The sequence below is a fragment of the Phalacrocorax aristotelis genome, chromosome 22 (assembly GCF_949628215.1).
Source record: "Phalacrocorax aristotelis chromosome 22, bGulAri2.1, whole genome shotgun sequence".
Taxonomy (NCBI): domain Eukaryota; kingdom Metazoa; phylum Chordata; class Aves; order Suliformes; family Phalacrocoracidae; genus Phalacrocorax; species Phalacrocorax aristotelis.
Genome location: NC_134297.1, coordinates 3,328,419 through 3,345,340, shown reverse-complemented (window position 1 = coordinate 3,345,340; position 16,922 = coordinate 3,328,419).

Sequence of the window (16,922 nt, the reverse complement as noted above, 5' to 3'; positions counted from 1 at the left end):
CTGCACTGTTAAACCTCAGGGTAAAGCACCTCTGCGGCCACTGCTCCCACCACAGGCATACACGTAAGCTGATCAGCAGCAGTACTTCTCACAAGCCCTCTCTCCTCCTCCAGGAATGGGAAAGGATCTGCTGGAGTAGTATTAGGAGAAACCATACCACACACTCCCTTCCTCAAAATAGCTCAAACTTCATTCTAATGCAAGCTAGAGAGTTTTTTTTTCCCCAGGCTCTATCTACAAGTTGAATTATTTTAGCAAAGAAAAACAAATAGTTAGAAAAACAACCAGTCCCTCCTAGGCAGCCATAATTAATTTCATATTCCATTTATATGTAGCCTTAACCCTTCTCTCCTGCAAAATTTGCTCTGACATCCTGCTGAGGAGTGAGGTAGCGTTTCTGTAGTAATCTACAATAATCTCTCCCAAACCCATTTTTAATTGTAGGTATTGAATTAGGTGCTCTGGTCATGTGATAATGCTGAGGTGACAGAGACTTGTTAAAAATCCTGATGAATGATCCATAATTACCACCACTCTTCTAGAACGAGAGGGGAGAAGGTATTTCCCTACATTCCCCCACCAGAAAGGGAGCTCTGAATTTTATTTCTACAAACAACTTGGCAATTTCCCTTTGAATACCTTTGCCTTCACTTGCCCAACATTTAGCCCTTTTTCCCACTGATGATTAAGTCCTTCTGAGGCAATATTTAGACCTGCCTTAATCTCTACCCTATACTGATTGCAGAGCATCACCATGTCTTCCTTCCTTGCTTGCTCTTTTTGTTCTCCACCCGAAGAACTTGGGGCTGGTTATTTTAACACCCATTGTGAGGTTAGTCATCTTGGCTCTCATTGATTCCTCCACACACTGACCGCTAAGCTGCTGCTTTCTCTGCTAATCTGGCCTGTTTCTACATACCTTGCAGGCATTCTGATTACTGTTAGCATCCTTTTGAGGTGGTTATTAATCTAGCTAGAATTGGAAACCTCCCTTGGAAGGTGTCCCCACCCCCCACCTCTAAAACATTTTGGACTTCGGGGTTTTTTTTTAACTTAGAAAAATCGCAAGCCTCCTCTGAGCTCCTGAGTCCAATTTTCATTCCTGTGGATTTCTCTTAGCCAACAAGGATTTACTGATTTGAAATCAAGAACCTTATTTTCAGGCTTTGTTTGTCTTTCCATTTCATTTTAATTGAATCAGCAGTTAATCTCTGAATCCAAGGTTACTTTCTCAGTACGGTGCCCTCATTGCTTATCAAAACCCAGTCCAGGGCAATACCTTTCCTCACTGGTTCACTGAATGCTGGTGAAGAAATTCACCTGCTATCACATGCCAGAATACATTCACTTCTGTTATTAGTGACATTGATTTTTCATGCTAAATAAGAGACTTTCACCTCCTGAGTAAGAGTGCACTTTCTGAGTCTGTATCAGGTGAATAACTATGCTGTAGTCTCTGTCCATGTCCAAGTCTGACCCTGGAAATCTACAGCACAGCTCCCTCAGAGTGCTAGGACCAGCCCATCTTTCTTTCCCCACTGATCTTAAATCTAATAGATTTCTTTTATGGCATATCAAGACTTGGTGGATTCTCACTATAAAGCTCTGTATTGCCCCTTCTACCATATATACCTTTAGGGAATCATAATTATTTCATTTCTGCTTCAGAGCAAGCTTTCCAGCTAGCCTGCTGGTTCTGCAGCTCATCAGCCAGATGTCGCATTGCATGGTGCAATACATCCTTTGCCTGGAAAGCAGGGCATGCTGCAAATGGTGATGAAATGCAGTTCCCTGAAGTAGGGATCCACTGAAAATGGGATTCAGTACAGAATGGACAAGCCTTTACCTTCTTTCTCACTTCTAATTCCTCCAGCTCAAAAAAAAAGAGTTAAAAAACCAAATTTCTATGCTTAGATCTTAATTTCTGTTAAATCTTCCTCTCAGTCACTGTAACAGCAACTACTAGATATGTAAGTGCAAAGAGGTAATGCATATACAAGGCAATAGTACAAAGCATGCTATGCACCAGCACCTTGCTCTAACATGTGGCAGGGGTTGTGAAGCAGTACATAAATTTGCTTCAGTCTCATTACATTACTGCAAGGACAAACTAAAGCAATCAATGCAGTACGCCAAGAGGATTTTCTTTTTTCTCTCTTTAATCTGCATTTGAGTTCCTCTCTAAAAATCTTCCCTTTCACCTCCTGATGTTTCTGCCCCCTCCCTGATCTTTAAAGCACTGCTTCAGCCTGCTAAGGTGCGCATCAGGCCAGGCTGCTGAATGGTACTGTTTGCTTAGTTTAGCACTGGCTCCTATCAGGAGGAGCCCTGCTGGCTGAACACACCCTTTGTAGCCATATGTGGTGTTATTTACATGGGGAAGGGAAGAAAAAATATATCTTAATGAAATATGAGTTGAGAGAAAAAGACACAGGCAGAGTGGGGTGTGAATGTGCCCATCTGAGAAAGCCATCCCAGCCCAGACTGCAGGAAGAATTAGCACAGAGCTCACAGAAAGGAGCACTGCTCTGAAAGCAAGCTGCAAGGGTCTGCAACAAAGCCTCGTAATGGGAGAAGAAATTGGACAGACCTCTGGAATCACTGCACGGAAGCTCTGCTACCAGCTGGGAGACTAATTTAGTTTCTGGTTTTTTTTCTCCTTCTCCCCATCCTCCCTCTTTCTGTCTTTGAATAGGAGAGCAACGCGGCCAAGGGCTCAGCTCCAGCCAGATTGTACAGGCTCAGATGGGGCAGACTGGGTCACTCAGTGGAGGAGGGCTTTCTTAGGCTGTGCTTGAGCTAAAATGCTGAAGAGCAGCACAGGAAGGACTTGAAATCCCCAACAGGTCCCGGCCTGTGTGCATCCAGCTGCATTACCTGTTGTGAAGCGGAGCAGCCCAAGGACTGCTCTAAATCCCACAGCAGCCGCAATGAAAAGCCCACAGCAGGTAATGAAAGCAGAGACAGGCAGGGGCTGAAGCTGGTGAGTGCTCTGTTGTCTTCCTGCTGCTTAGCACAGCAGTGCTCTTCTTGACTGGTGCCCAGCAGCAGCATTGCAGTTTTGTCTTCCCCAGCACAACCAATCTCTTCCCAACCCAGCCAGTGTCAGTACCCTGATGCGCTTGATGAGAGATGCTGTGCCAGTGGAGGTGCCAGCTTTTGGAATAAGATGTAAAACCAACTGTCTGACAGCTTGGACTATAAAAGTTCCCTTGGCAGTTTCTGACAGTGTTATCTTCCTCCCTCAGCCAAATTCCAGGTTAGAAACTGAACAAAGCAGTAGTGATGAGCTGCCAGTATTTTAATGAGCAGTTCCCACAGACACCTTCCTACCTCTGCCTGTGATGAAACTCCACAGAGCAGGTGCACATGTGCTCTCCCAGAAAGGGAGTTGTATTTACTTCTCACTTGTTCAAACAGCAGCAGTTACAAAAAATCCACTCTCATAACCATCACTCAAGCAGAGAAGTGGCTTATTTGGCAAGGGAAATTGTCATTAAGAGCAGTATGCTGGAGATGTTTACACTGTGTTTCTGAGGGTATAATGAGTGTGCTGATAAGATAGTGCAGGAGCTAGCTGACTTGAATGAGAGGGGAATACGTTGATGGGGAAGCTGTGAGCTATATTCTGCAAGATGTTTGGGAAATACCCTGCTAGCACCCTGCAGAGGCAACGGCATTTACCTTTGAGCATTTCTTTCAGGCTGCTTAGGAAAAAGGTCTTTCTAGGAGAGAAAAGCAGGACTGGGAGCACTGGGATTTCCAAGATCATGTTTTCCTCCCCCAGAAAGGAATTTGTGGTGTTTTCCCTGCTGTAAATCCAACTATCCCTTCTCAGCATCTGGGGCATTCCAGCAGGGAGGAGGAGAGGAAGAGGTACAGTCAAACCCCTAAGGAGCCCTTGGTTACCTGCTGGAGATAATCATGAAGGCACTTGCCCCACTAGCGACCCTGCAGGACAGGCATGGACCAGGGGAGCAGCACAAGATATGGCTGGCTCCAGCACTGGCAGATTATCTTTGCTTCTTCTGTGCTTCAGGGCTCGGCTCAGCAGCTCTCTTGCTCCCCCCGGGCTAGCTGTGTTTCAATGACGGTGGATTTACCTTTCTAGCAGAGCAGAGGAAAGCCAGGAAGACTATACCTAGTGAAACTCCAGCCCTGTCCTCCTCTGCCCACGAGCTCAGTATGGGCATGGAGATGGTCCCTTCCTCCTCACCCCCACCAACACCTCCAGGGACACCAGGGATGGGCATGTCCCTCTGGGATGCCGCCCTGGGCAGGTCCAGGCACCCACCCTACCACCAGAGACGTGGGCTTGAGATAATATCCCCCCACCCCTGCTCAGCCCCGGGTAGTCGCTCCGAACCCTGCCGGGAACGGAGCTCTGCCAGGACAGGCAGCTGGAGGAGGACTGGCTTATCCTGTCCTGGAGGGGTTTTCCAGCATACCGGCATTTGTGGAGGCCCCTTTCCGTGCAGGGCTCCCGACACCCGTGTGCAGGCCACGGAGGACACCTAGCGGCTGGCAAGCCCTGCTGGGGTGCCCTTGCCCCACAGCACCCAGCCTGCTGGGAACCAGGCAGGCAGGCTGCTCTGAAGATGCTCACCCCATTGCTCACCCAGGGTGGGAGCGGCAGGGCTGAGCGCTGCCGGAAGCTCATCTGTTCCACAGCTCTCGCTGAACTCCCCTCTCTGTCTTTAGTGCTCACACACAAGCCCCAGGCCCAGGGAATTCGTGCAGTCCTGTAGCATGGAGGGGGAAAATGGGGCTTAGGACCTGTGGCATCCTCCTAGCCCATGTCCTCACACGGGCAGGCTGTGTGGGAAATTATTTGAATGCTACATGGTGCAGAAGGTCAGCAAGAAGTAAGCATCTCCTGTATACTCCCAAGCTGGACTTCCACACCTCTCCAGTGTGGTGCAGAGCACAGGGATGGGCAGGATAAGGGGAGCTGGGATGGGCCAGGGGATGATGGCTTGCAGATGTGGCATAGGGAAGGGGGATTTGAGTGGCTATTAGGGCTTCACGAGCTAGCTGGGGATTCCCCCCCCATCACTGGGATGCCAAGAGCACCCTGCTCAACAAAAAGTCACTGAAAGTGCCCTGGGAGGGACCTCCCCACTCACTCTTTCATTTTCCCATGTTGGATGGGCAAGATGTGAAAGCCCAGGAATAACTAAGCACTAAAGCCCTCCAGGTGAGAGACACGGGAACCTTCCAGCAATGTCCAACAGACCTTCGTCCATCAGAAACACCCTTTTACAAATCAGCTGCTCTTCAGCTGGGTGGTGAGTGGCGTGCACTCTCTTCAGTGAAAACGAAGGTGTCCTTCGTGTGTGTCCACACGTACACACTGCCTCTCTCTCCTTCCTTCTGCCATGGGACTGGGATCTTCAGGAGAGGTACAAGCAAATAGGTGAGAGCAGCTCCCTGATGCATCCTCCCTCTCCCGTAGTGGCAGAGGTGGCACTGGCTGGCCATGTGCCCCCCTAACATGGGGACCTCACCCCAAAAGGCTCACCCCCATCCAGCCCAGAGGGCAGGATCATTCCTGCCAGGGCACATGGAGATGGGCAGGGAGCGCAAGGCAAGGGCAAGCATGCCCTTTCCCTGTACCAGAAGAGAGCCGCAGCTCCCCCAGACCTGCAGCTTTGTCACCCAATCTTCCTCCACCCCCTTGGCTTTCCTTCCTGGGTGCCAGCCAGCCCCATGACGCTACATTAGGCTGCGTTTGGACTTGATGGAGCCTCAAACTTAAATGCAATTAATGTAATAAAGGCCAGCAGCTAATACATGCATGGGGCCAACTGGAGCAGCAGGGACGGCTCCCTGAGTTGCCCAAGCTCCAGGTGTTCCCTGCCCGTGCACAACAAGCAACATCCCTTCTCCACTCCCTGGCATTCCTGCGGCCCATGGAGCTGCAGTGCCAGCACACAGCTTGGAGCTGCCTGGGAATCTCCCCCATTATTTTACCCTCTTTCACAACTATACCACCAACGAGGAGGCCAAATCCTGCCTCTCTGCCAGCAGCTCACTGCTGAAGAAGCAGGCTCTGCCAGGAGGTAGCAAGGTAGGGAGGCAGGAATGCATGAGCTTTTGGGCCTTCTGGGTGTTGGGCACTTTCCAAAGCTCACATGCAGCTGCAAAAGAGTTCTCCAACCTGACTGGCCATCCTATTCTGCAGGGCCGGCAGGCAGTGGTAGTGACAGTGCTGGCTGACACACAGGGAGTGTGGCAGATGCCTGGCCTGAGGCTGTACCCCTTGCTGCTGCTGCCAGTGTTGAGTCTGCTACCCCGCACCTTATTATGGGCACTTAACTCGCCACGGAGAGCTGCTACTGCAGTGACAGAGCTGCCACCAAGTCCGGAGGAGAGCTCCACATGCTAGCCACACAGAAAGCCCTGCCCTGGGGAGGTAGGTGAGAAGACAGGATGGACGAGCAGGCATCCACTGACAAGGATGCAGTGGGTAGCCATGCCTGTGCCACCAAGAAGCCCACTGTCTCCCTGGTTTTGAGTTAGGTCCTGCCATGGGGGTTTCTTGAGCTGAAGAACCCTTCAGAGGTTTGTTTTGTGTATGCTGGATGGAGGCGGAGAGGTTAACAGCTTTTCCTGTCACCAGACCACATAGGAGTGAAGCAAAGAGGCACCAGTGCAGTTGGCAGAAAGATGGGTGCTGGTTACAGGGGCGGTGAGGGGGATTCAGGGTGCAGGTGATCCTCTGGGCTGCCCAGAGCAGCGAGCATGCATCTGGAAAGAGGCAGCAGCTAGGACAGAGAGTTGGGCTAGCAGGATGAAAGACAAAGTCTGAGCTCCTGCCATTTAACAGTGGGGCTTGGAAGAAGGTATAAACAGGTGCTGAAGAACTATGAGCTCAGTGCCAGTGATGTAAGAGCTACCGCGATCAGCCTGTCCCCAGATTCTTTCCAAGGCAAACATCAGACATTTTCCATCAGACACTGCTCTCCTTGGATGCCAAATTTCACTCCCATTTGTGCAAGTCAGGGCCAGTGTCCACATGCTCCCATTGAATTGCAGATCCCTTCCCAAGCCCCAAACATTGAGCAGCCCAACAGGAGCAGATAAAGGACCTAGGAAGACAAGCTGTATCAAGGGCTGCCTGCCCCCTGCTCCCATCTCCATCTGAATGCCAGCAACTAAAATACAGTCTTCTGCACTGTTGCCTGGAGAAAAGCAGCCTTGTTGGCCTTCCCTGAAGCTTGATGATCCTGCTGTTTTCACCTGGAGAAGGGGATGGCATGACAGAGTTTTTTCCCAGGCAGTTGCCACCACCCTAAAACCAGAGGGTGGGATTGGGCTGCAGAGGAATAATGCTGACCAAGGACAAGCAAGTCCAGGCAAGGCACGCAGCAGAGCACTGCTCCTGATGAGTAAGAGTGGCAGATGCTAACCCTTCTCGAGGTCTGGTCCTGACCCTCACCCTGCCTCAGCTTCTGTCAAGTTATCCTGTGTTTATGGCAGTGAGTAAGGGTGGCTCAGTACCCAGGTTCACTCTCTTATCTAGGTTCTGTATTTCTCTCCCAAAATTGTTCTGATTTTTTTCTCCTTCTCCCTCTTTCCTCTCTTCTTTATCCCTCCCCCTTCAACCCCACTTCATTTTTCTTTTGCTGTACTATTTTTCCTCCTGTATTTATAGAGGAAAGGAAGAAGGAAGTAAATCAAACCGCACACAGACATGCACACACACATGCTGGATGTTTGTCTTGCTCAGTCACAGAGTGAATAAGCGTCCTTGTTTCAACATGTTTTCCCATTTAACTTCCCAGGGGCTTTTCAGAATGAGAATTACTCTGAACAACCATACACAAGAGCTGAGCTCCCAGTCATTTGCTGTGCGTGGTGGCCTCATTCCTCAGGCTTCCCCCTGTCCTGCACTCTGATTTCCAGGAACCCAACAATGACACAGACTGGGGCCCACCTACCACCTCCCCTAAAGCCTTCCCAGCAGGCAGGGAAGTCCAGCAAGGTCAGGTTGCAGCTCCCCAAATGCTGAGCTGTCCCCTGGCATGACAGAGCAGCAGCCCTTGTGCTGGCAAAAACTCCCACGGAATTTTCTACACAGGGCAGAAGCCATGGGCAGCAGAGACCTTGCCTGCTGGGGCTCTTCCACATCCATGGGACAGCTCAGATGAGCCCTGCTGCCCTGGGTGGGTGATGGCTCCCCATCCCTCTAAGTGCCTTCCCTGCAGGGGAGCCCGTCTCAGGAAGCTGAGCCTTCCACAGAGAGTGCCAACTTGAAGCACTGAGACTCTTACATGAGGTGAAGAACAATTCAGGAGAGATGGCACTTGCTTTTAGTGAGGAAGACACTGACCTGATTCTACAAGCCTGTGAGTTTGCCATCGCCCCCAGCCCCTCACCAGCACTTGGCCTGTGAACAAGCACAGCCTAAGGAGAGAAAGCACCTACCCCCTCCTTTGCCCCACCTGCAGCATGCTCTTGGGGCAGAGGTTGCCGTGTCCTGCTTGGTGGTCCACGCAGGCCTGGACATCTCGGGAGGGACAGAGCCACAGTTTCTGTCTCCAGGGCAGGTCAGGGCAAGGAGTGCTCCTCCATGCGCAGCTCTCCGTGCTACCCTTACTAGAAACAACCACTGCCTGGAGGAAAGCTTGGCTTGATATTGCCAAATACAGAGGATTTCAAAGTAGTTAATGTGTTAGGGAGACTCTGTTAATACGTCTCTGTCCTTTTTATTCTTTCTCTGCCTGTCCTTGTTCTGTTCGTCCCTATCCATCCGTCACAGAGTGGTAGGGGTTGGAAGGCACCCCTGGAGATCATCTTGGCCAACCCCCATGCTTGAGCAGGCACACCCAGAGCAGGGGGCACAGGACCATGTCCAGGCGGGGTTTGGATATATCCAGGGAAGGGACCCCACAGCCTCCCTGGGCAGCCTGTGCCACTGCTCTGGCACCCGCACAGGGAAGAAATTTTTTCTCATTTGCAGGTGGAACTTCCTCTGTTCCAACTTGTGCCCGTTGCCCCTTGGCCTGTTGTTGGGCACCACTGAAAAGAGTCTGGCCCCATCCTCTTGACACCCACCCTTCCAATATTTCTAAGCATTGATAAGTTCCCCCCTCAGTCTTCTCTTCTCCAGGCTGAACAAACCCAGGTCTCTCAGCCTTTCCTCATAAGAGAGATGCTCCAGCCCCTGATCACCTTGGCAGCTCTGCGCTGGACTCTCCCCAGTAGTTCCCAGTCTTTCTTGAACTGGGGGGCCCAGAACTGGCCGCAGCCCCCCAGATGTGGCCTCACTGGGGCAGAGCAGAGGGGGAGGAGAACCTCCCTCGCCCTGCTGGCCACACTCCTTTCCATGCCCCCCAGGACACCGCTGGCCCCCTTGGCCCCAAGGGCCCGGCGCTGGCTCAGGGTCACCTCGCTGCCCCCCAGCACCCCCAGGGCCTTCTCAGCAGAGCCGCTCTCCAGCAGGTCCCCCCCAGCCTGTGCTGGTGCGGGGGGTTGTTCCTCCCCAGGGCAGGACCCTGCATTGGCTCTTGTTGAATTTCATGGGGTTCCCCTGGGCCCAGCTCTCCAGCCTGTCCGGGTCTTGCTGGATGGCAGCACAGCCTTCTGGTGTATCAGCCGCCCCTCCCAGCTTGGTATTATCAGTGAACTTGCTGAGGGGATGCTCTGTCCCTTCGTCCAGGTCACTGATGAATATGTTGAACAGGACTGGGCCCAGCACAGACCCCTGGAGAACACCACTAGTGACAGGCCTCCAGCCAGGCTCTGCGCCGTTGATCACAACACTCTAAGCTCTGCCGTTCAGCCAGTTCTCAGCCCACCTCTCTGTCCTATCAGCCAACCCACACTTCCTAAGCTTACCTATGAGGCTGTTATGGGAGACAGTGTCAAAAGCCTTGCTGAAGTCGAGGTGAACAGCATCCACTGCTTTCCCTTCATCTACCCAGCCAGTCATGCCATTGTAGAAGGCTATCGGGTTGGTGAAGCATCATCTCCCCCTTGGTGAATCCATGCTGACTACTTCTGATAACTTTCTTGTCCTCTACATGCCTAGAGATGACCTCCAGGATGAACTGTTCCATCACCTTTCTAGGGGTGGAGGTGAGGCTGACTGGCCTATAGTTTCCCAGGTCCTCCTTCTTGCCCTTTCTGAAGACCGAAGTGACATTGGCTACCCTCCAGTCCTCAGACACCTCTCCTGTCCTCCATGACCTTTCAAAGCTGATGGGCAGTGGATTAGGACAGCATCTGCCAGCTCCCTCAGCACTCGTGGGTGCATCCCATTGGGGCCCATGGATTCGCAAGGATCCACCTTGCCTAAATGATCTCTAAACCAATCCTCTTCAACCAAGGGGAAGCCTTCCTTTCTCCAGATCTTCTCTCTCACCTCTGGGGCTGGGATGCCTGAGGACCAGCCTTAGCACTAAAGACTGAAGCAAAGAAGGCATTCAGGACCTCTGCCTTCTCTGCATCCTGCAGCACCAGGGCACCCACCTTGGTCAGCAGCAGGCCCACAGTTTCCCTAGTCTTTCTTTTACTACTGATGCATTTGAAGAAGCCTTTCTTGTTATCCATGTCTCCCCTCTTTCTCTCCACCTGCCTCCTCTACCCTCGGCACTGTGAGTCACACTTCGTCCCATCAGCTTCACTTGTTTTCACTCCCAGACCTCACCAGGGATCTGGGACTTTGACCACATGAAGGCAGAGACTCTGCACTGAAAGGGAAGCTGGGGTACAGCTGCCAACCTGGGAGAGCACAGATGCTTGGGAGAGGGGAGACGGAGAACCATGGGATTGCAGGGAAGGGGATGACTGTTAGAAAGAGGCTAAGGAGGAGCAGGTAGTGATTCGGCTTTTAACCACCTTTTACCACCCATCACCAAATGCAGAGCTTTTTCCAGCTCCATTAGCACAGAGACTCTGGATGTCAAGCCTGCTACAGCTTGTGACATGGACTTAAGTCTCTCCCATCACAAATAAAACTCTTACCAGTGGTACTCTCAACCCTTTCCCAGCCTGGGCTCCATTCCACAGCACCTCTCTCCAAGTCTAGGATCCCAGATATAGATGTATGACAAGCTTAATCAGCACAGCTCTTTAGAGGGAGAGAAACTGGCCCTCTGCTCAGGAAGAAAAGGTCCATACAGGAGCCCTGCCCCAGATATGCCCTAGTAGCCTTTCCCATCTGCTGACACAGTGCCAAAAACCCCCTCAGTGGCTCAGCTACTGGAACTGTATCTCATGGATCAGTAAAATAGGCTCTAGAAAGGAAACAAGTTTTTAAACAATGTGACAGGGACGAAAAGGTTTCTATTTGGGGATTTCCAGCCTCCACCTTTGGCTTGCTGCAAAACCAATGATTTTGAACTTCGGTAGGCCTTGCAGAGTTTAGTGCAGAGCATTTTTTGTTGAGATGCAAACCCATAGAGAACTAGACCTAACCTGCTGCTGGAGACAATAGCAAATTATGCTAAAAGCTATAATTTTCAAGCATCAGAGAAAAAAGAGCATCCTCACAGAAGAGTACACAAAGAGATCCTGGGGGCTATAGACCCATACTAGCACCTATACCTCAGGACCGAATATTTTTCTGGAAGGTCTACAATCTCTGTTTCAGCTATCCAGAAACCAATAAATTCAGTTCTCCCAGCTGCAAATCAAGGACTGTTTTGTTACTTCTACAGCCCCCAAAACCATAAGATTATATGGACTGCCAATTTTACATTAATAATATCTATCTCTTCTAATATGCTTTGTTCCCAAAGATCTCAGGACAACTACAGCAGGTTGCAATAGAACAGAATCATGATTTCCCAAGTTCGCATGTGGAAACATCCATGAAATCACATCTGCATGGTTACTGAGGCTGACTTGAAAACTGCCAGTGACCACACTCCAAAGAAGCTAGGAGACAATATGCCATCCTACAGCAGAAGGTAAAAAAGCTCCACTGGTCCTTGCAAATCCAACTAAGGAATATTCCTGATCCCAAATTTTGAGATTGTGTTTTAATGCTGAGCAGACACCCAAGAGGTGCAACCAACTCCACCCAACCTCCTCATCTCAGGTTGTGCCAATCTCCAGTACATAAAAAGGAGGTGGAAAAGAAAACAAAAACTGAAAACCAATGACACAGAAACCAAGTTAATCATCAAAGGTGGGGGTGGGGGGGGAATCCTTCCTGGCCTCTACAGGCAGCCAGCAGAAGCCTTGAAACACAGGCTTAATTAATTAATTAAAAACAATATGAACATGGTGCAACCAGTCTTGTAAGCACATTGAAGGCATGCAGTATCATCCATACACTGTTATGCAACGTGTTGATGACTATAGCAAGCTCATCTTGAATCCAGTTTGGATCCTGGTGCCCAAGACTCTGTTTCAAAGGCCACCCCTCAACTCTGCTCCTATGATGTCTAGAAATCATCTTTTAATTTCTAGCCTACATTTTTTAATGAACAAATTTACCCTATTTGATCTTACACTAGCACTGTCCTTTAATTCAAATAGAATCCCCTCTTTAGCTGGTATTCCCTTTCCTGGCCTCCACAAGAATTTAATGCTGAGTAGTCATTTTCCCCTTCAGCCCTTTCAAAGATGAAGACTCAGCATAACCACTAGAAGGGGGGCCTCCCCCAGGCAGCACATATCATCCAGTTAATGCCCTTGTCCTGTCATATACCCTCTCACTCCTTCAGTGAATCAGCCTCCTTCTGCACGCTCATTGAGTATTGTTGTTACACAACAGGCATTCATATAATGCCTGTAACTTGTTCCAATAATTAAGATTCCCCAGGGTCCAGCTCATAGCCTGCAGGCCTGATTTAAGCCCTAGAAAGCTTGTGTTTGGCCTGCCATGGAGCCCTGGAGGAGCTATTCAGATGCTCACACTACCCTAAAAATCCAAGTCCTCATACCTGAAGCCAGGTCCCGACCACCTTCTCTGAGCTCTCAATTCAGCCGGCCTCCTAACATGAAAATGCATCCTCCAAACAACTGGACCCTCCTGGTTCAGTTTTCCTTCCCTTCGTCACCTATTCTGACACACAGAGCTAATTATCACATGGAGGTGGTGAGCCCAAATTGTCACAAATACCTGAAGTTAAGTTTATGCCATATAAATTGAGTCTATCTCATATAAATCCCAGCTCTGAGAGTATCTGTAGATCTGCTTTAAGCACACATGCAGCACTGTTGTTTTTTCCCCATGTACTCTATACAAGGATAGCTCTACTGATCTATCTGGATGCATTGCTGACTGAATCTGATATGTGTGAAAGCAACACAAAGCCTTGAACTAGTTCTGCCTGCTCTGCTGTTACGCTCGGATCTGGCTAATGCGTGGTCATTGCTCAATGGTGTCTACATGCTTGATGGATTAATTTCCTGAGCTTTCTTGTAGCAGGAATGGTGTGCATGCATTTCAGTGTAACGTTTTCCGAGCTCTGGACTTGTCTCATGTAAAGGTATAAGAAATGAGAAAGGACTGAAAATATGTAGGATGTGAAAGGGAATGTCGATTAGTGGGTAGAGCACAGAGCAGGCAATTAGCAGACAGGTTCCCCGCTCCTCATTTGGTTGGAGTTGTTGTGAGAACTGGGACCAGTGAATCATGGGCTGGTTGATCTAATTCTCTATGACTCTCCATGACTTCATCAGCCATTGGTGTTTGAAACTCTGCTCCGGAGCCTGTCTAAAGGAGTGCCCTGGGGTTGGCTTAACTGTTTCTATTCTATTTAGTTTGAAATTGACCCAATTTTTTCACTTTTTCCATCCTGGGGAAATTTATTCTTTTTTGGTACCTACCCACCCATGAAGATTTTTGTGGAGCACATTGCACAGTGGAAATACTTTAGTACAAACAATAAACTACCCAAACTTACTGGTGTATATACAATGAAAATAATGATGTTCAAAAAAAGAACAAAAGCATCATGGAATATTAAAAAAAATCAAGGGGTCACAATCATGAAAAGTAAGAGAATGAGCAAACAAAAAGTCTGCATAGCTATTTTCAGGAAAAAAGTTTCATTTTTGCTGAAAAAATTCAGTTCCACAGTACGTGCCTCAGTTTCCCTAATTGCTACATGAGGTTAGCAACCCAGACCTATTTTGCAAAGGTGTTGTCAAGTTTAATTTGCGAACCTTTGAAAAACGCTCTGAGTTTTTCAGATGAAAGGCACTGCAGATGCCAAACGTGGGTGTATACTCTGAGTCAGAGGCATAGACATGGGCATATTGTGTGATCGGCTTGACGCAGTGCACTAGATAGGAGACAGTTGTCCTCTGCAGGAAATTGAGAGATAGCTGGTGCAAAAACCACAGATGATGCTTACACAAGTGTGAACTCATGCTGTAGAAATCAGGAGCCACCCTCTGGGAAGTGAAAAAATAAAGCCTGCAATAAAGAGAAGTCCAGCCTGTACTTTACTTTGGCTTCTAAATTGCCTGAAATACATGCATGCGCACAAGTCTTCTAAATATGGTTGGGAACTGAAGCACAAGGTGTCTAACAAAGTACCCTTTAACTCTTGTAGTCCTCCTGTGATTCCCAGGCAGAATTAGCCAGCATTGGCTGTGATTATGAACACCAATAAGACCATGCACACCTCAAGTTTCAGACAGGTGTGAACAGTAGATGTCCCAGGAGAGGCCAGAAATAACAAGAAAGAGGTGGGCTCCATCTGCAAACATTTTTTTGGCATGAAAAGACATGATGAGGTGTGATAAGGTGCAGAGAGATGCTGGGGAAAAGAGTGGCCTTGTCTTTGGCTAAAAAGCTGCACTCCCAGGACACTCGGCAGCAGAGGTGATGCACTTAGCTCTTGCTGGTCAGACATGAGCCTGTCATGGTTTCACAAGTATTTGCAAGCAGGACGTGCCCAAGGTGCTAATGCCAGGCATGTGGGATGCTGTGAGAGTGAGCTGAGGTTGAAAGGGGACCAGTGAAAGTGGCATTACGCAGAAGTGACTGGCAACAGCAGGGAATGTTTCTTACGCAGATGTGAGTGACATCCTTTCTTTCTTTCTGCTGGCTCAAGGGAGGTTCATCCCAGACTAATGGCAAACAGAGTCTTCTTCAAGACACCCAGTTTGCACTTGGCTCCATTAGTCTGTGTGTGTGTATATGCACATGACCTCCCTTTTCCTCTGTGACAGAGAGTATTTAAGCTGAGGATTCTCCAAAATTAAGCAGCAAAGACAGATGCCACCCAAGCTATTCAAAAGCCAAAGCAGAACCTGAAGCTTTATGGAACAATAGCAACTGTCACGAGGGCTGACACCAGCCCATCTCAGTCTGACTGGAGCAGCATTAGATGATAGACATCACATCATCTTAGATCTCAAGTATGGCCATACTTCACCAGTACTGCAAACAACGGAGTAGCTAAAGCCACGACTGCCATTAGGGTAGGCCAGGCAAAGCACAGCTGCAGCCTGACTTATTGGAAGGTGGCCAGTCTTGTATGTGCCTCTGCATGGACAGAAGAATCAATAATAAACCATCCTTCTGAGCCCAATTGCTCCTGAGTCTGCCTGGAATAACTGGATTAAACTCATTTACTCTGGATTTGCATCAGTAAAACCATGATGAAAAAATTCAGTCCTTAATTTTCTGACTGCCTGTGTGCTCCAAAATCTTAACAAAGTGTCAGGAAAACAAGAAAAACCAAGGCCACCTTCTTCCAAGTTAGACCTTTTCATATAGATGTTTTTTGTTTCTTAGGTATTAATGCTAGCTTGGAAAAGCTCTGCTGAGTCTTTTCTGTACACGTGAGAACAGGTACCTCCACCCTCCAGTATTTTTAATTACTTGGAGATCTATAGGACTGTTGATGTTATGAAGGTCGGCTCAGCCCAGGAAGCCAGGGGGAAAGAAATACATATATGTCAGCCAATCTCTTTTCTTTTATGAAATTTGTTTTTAAAAAAATAGCATTGCCCTTTCCTATGCCAGAGAATGACTTCTGACTCATGAAAGACTATGGTCCTATTAATAAAAAGCCTGTCCATTAGAAGTTACTGCAAAAGGCGTGGCCTTTCCCAACAACTATTATCCAAAAAAATACTGAATACTGAATCATTTCTCATATATAGACAGCCATAATGACATATAGGCAGTAAAAGGGCCTGGATCTATGAGCCAGAGGTCCCAACTGCATTTCAGTTGAAGAGAAAAAAAATTTCTCATTCCTTTTCTCTCATTTTGCAGACAAAAAGCCCTTAGAAACCGTATCTGTAAGACACATGCTTCCTGGCTACCTCATTCTCATATCAGATCCAAAATGTATGCTGTTCCTGTTTTGGGCTGCACCTCTATTGCCTCCACACCTAAAAAAGAGCTGCACAATGCAGACCTGGATTTTTCCTCCACTGTATGAGACACTTCCAGCCAGGGCTTTGTTAAGGATTTCTAATGAGAAATTATTACAGCTAAAAATCACATTCTCCAGCAATTGCATTCTGCAAAAATTAAATCAAGCACAAATCTTAGTCATGGTTAATTTACACTCTGGGCATTAATCTCAGCAGTCTCACTGAAATTCAGAGTACAATCTATGCTAAATTGATATGATATGAGCGGAAGATCAACCTCCTCCTTTTAAAGTTGATGGAATTCACCAGTGCTTATAAAGAGCCTTTTTCAGTGGACATTTATGGGAAGAGCTACATAAGATACACCTGCACCCTTACCTCATTGAGAACATGCAATGAAATAGGCAATGGGGGTTTTATTCTACTAGTCACGTTAGTGGAGATTGCATGGCCTGTGGGAAAAACAGGACTAGCCAATTTTTACTTCAGGTAGGCTGTGTTTTTCTGATCCATGGCTGGACTAGATGGATGGACCTTGCACAAACCCAACATCAAAATCAAAATAAAGATAATAGGGTATTTTAAACCCAGTATTACCCATCTGTTTCCCCTCCCTGTCCTAC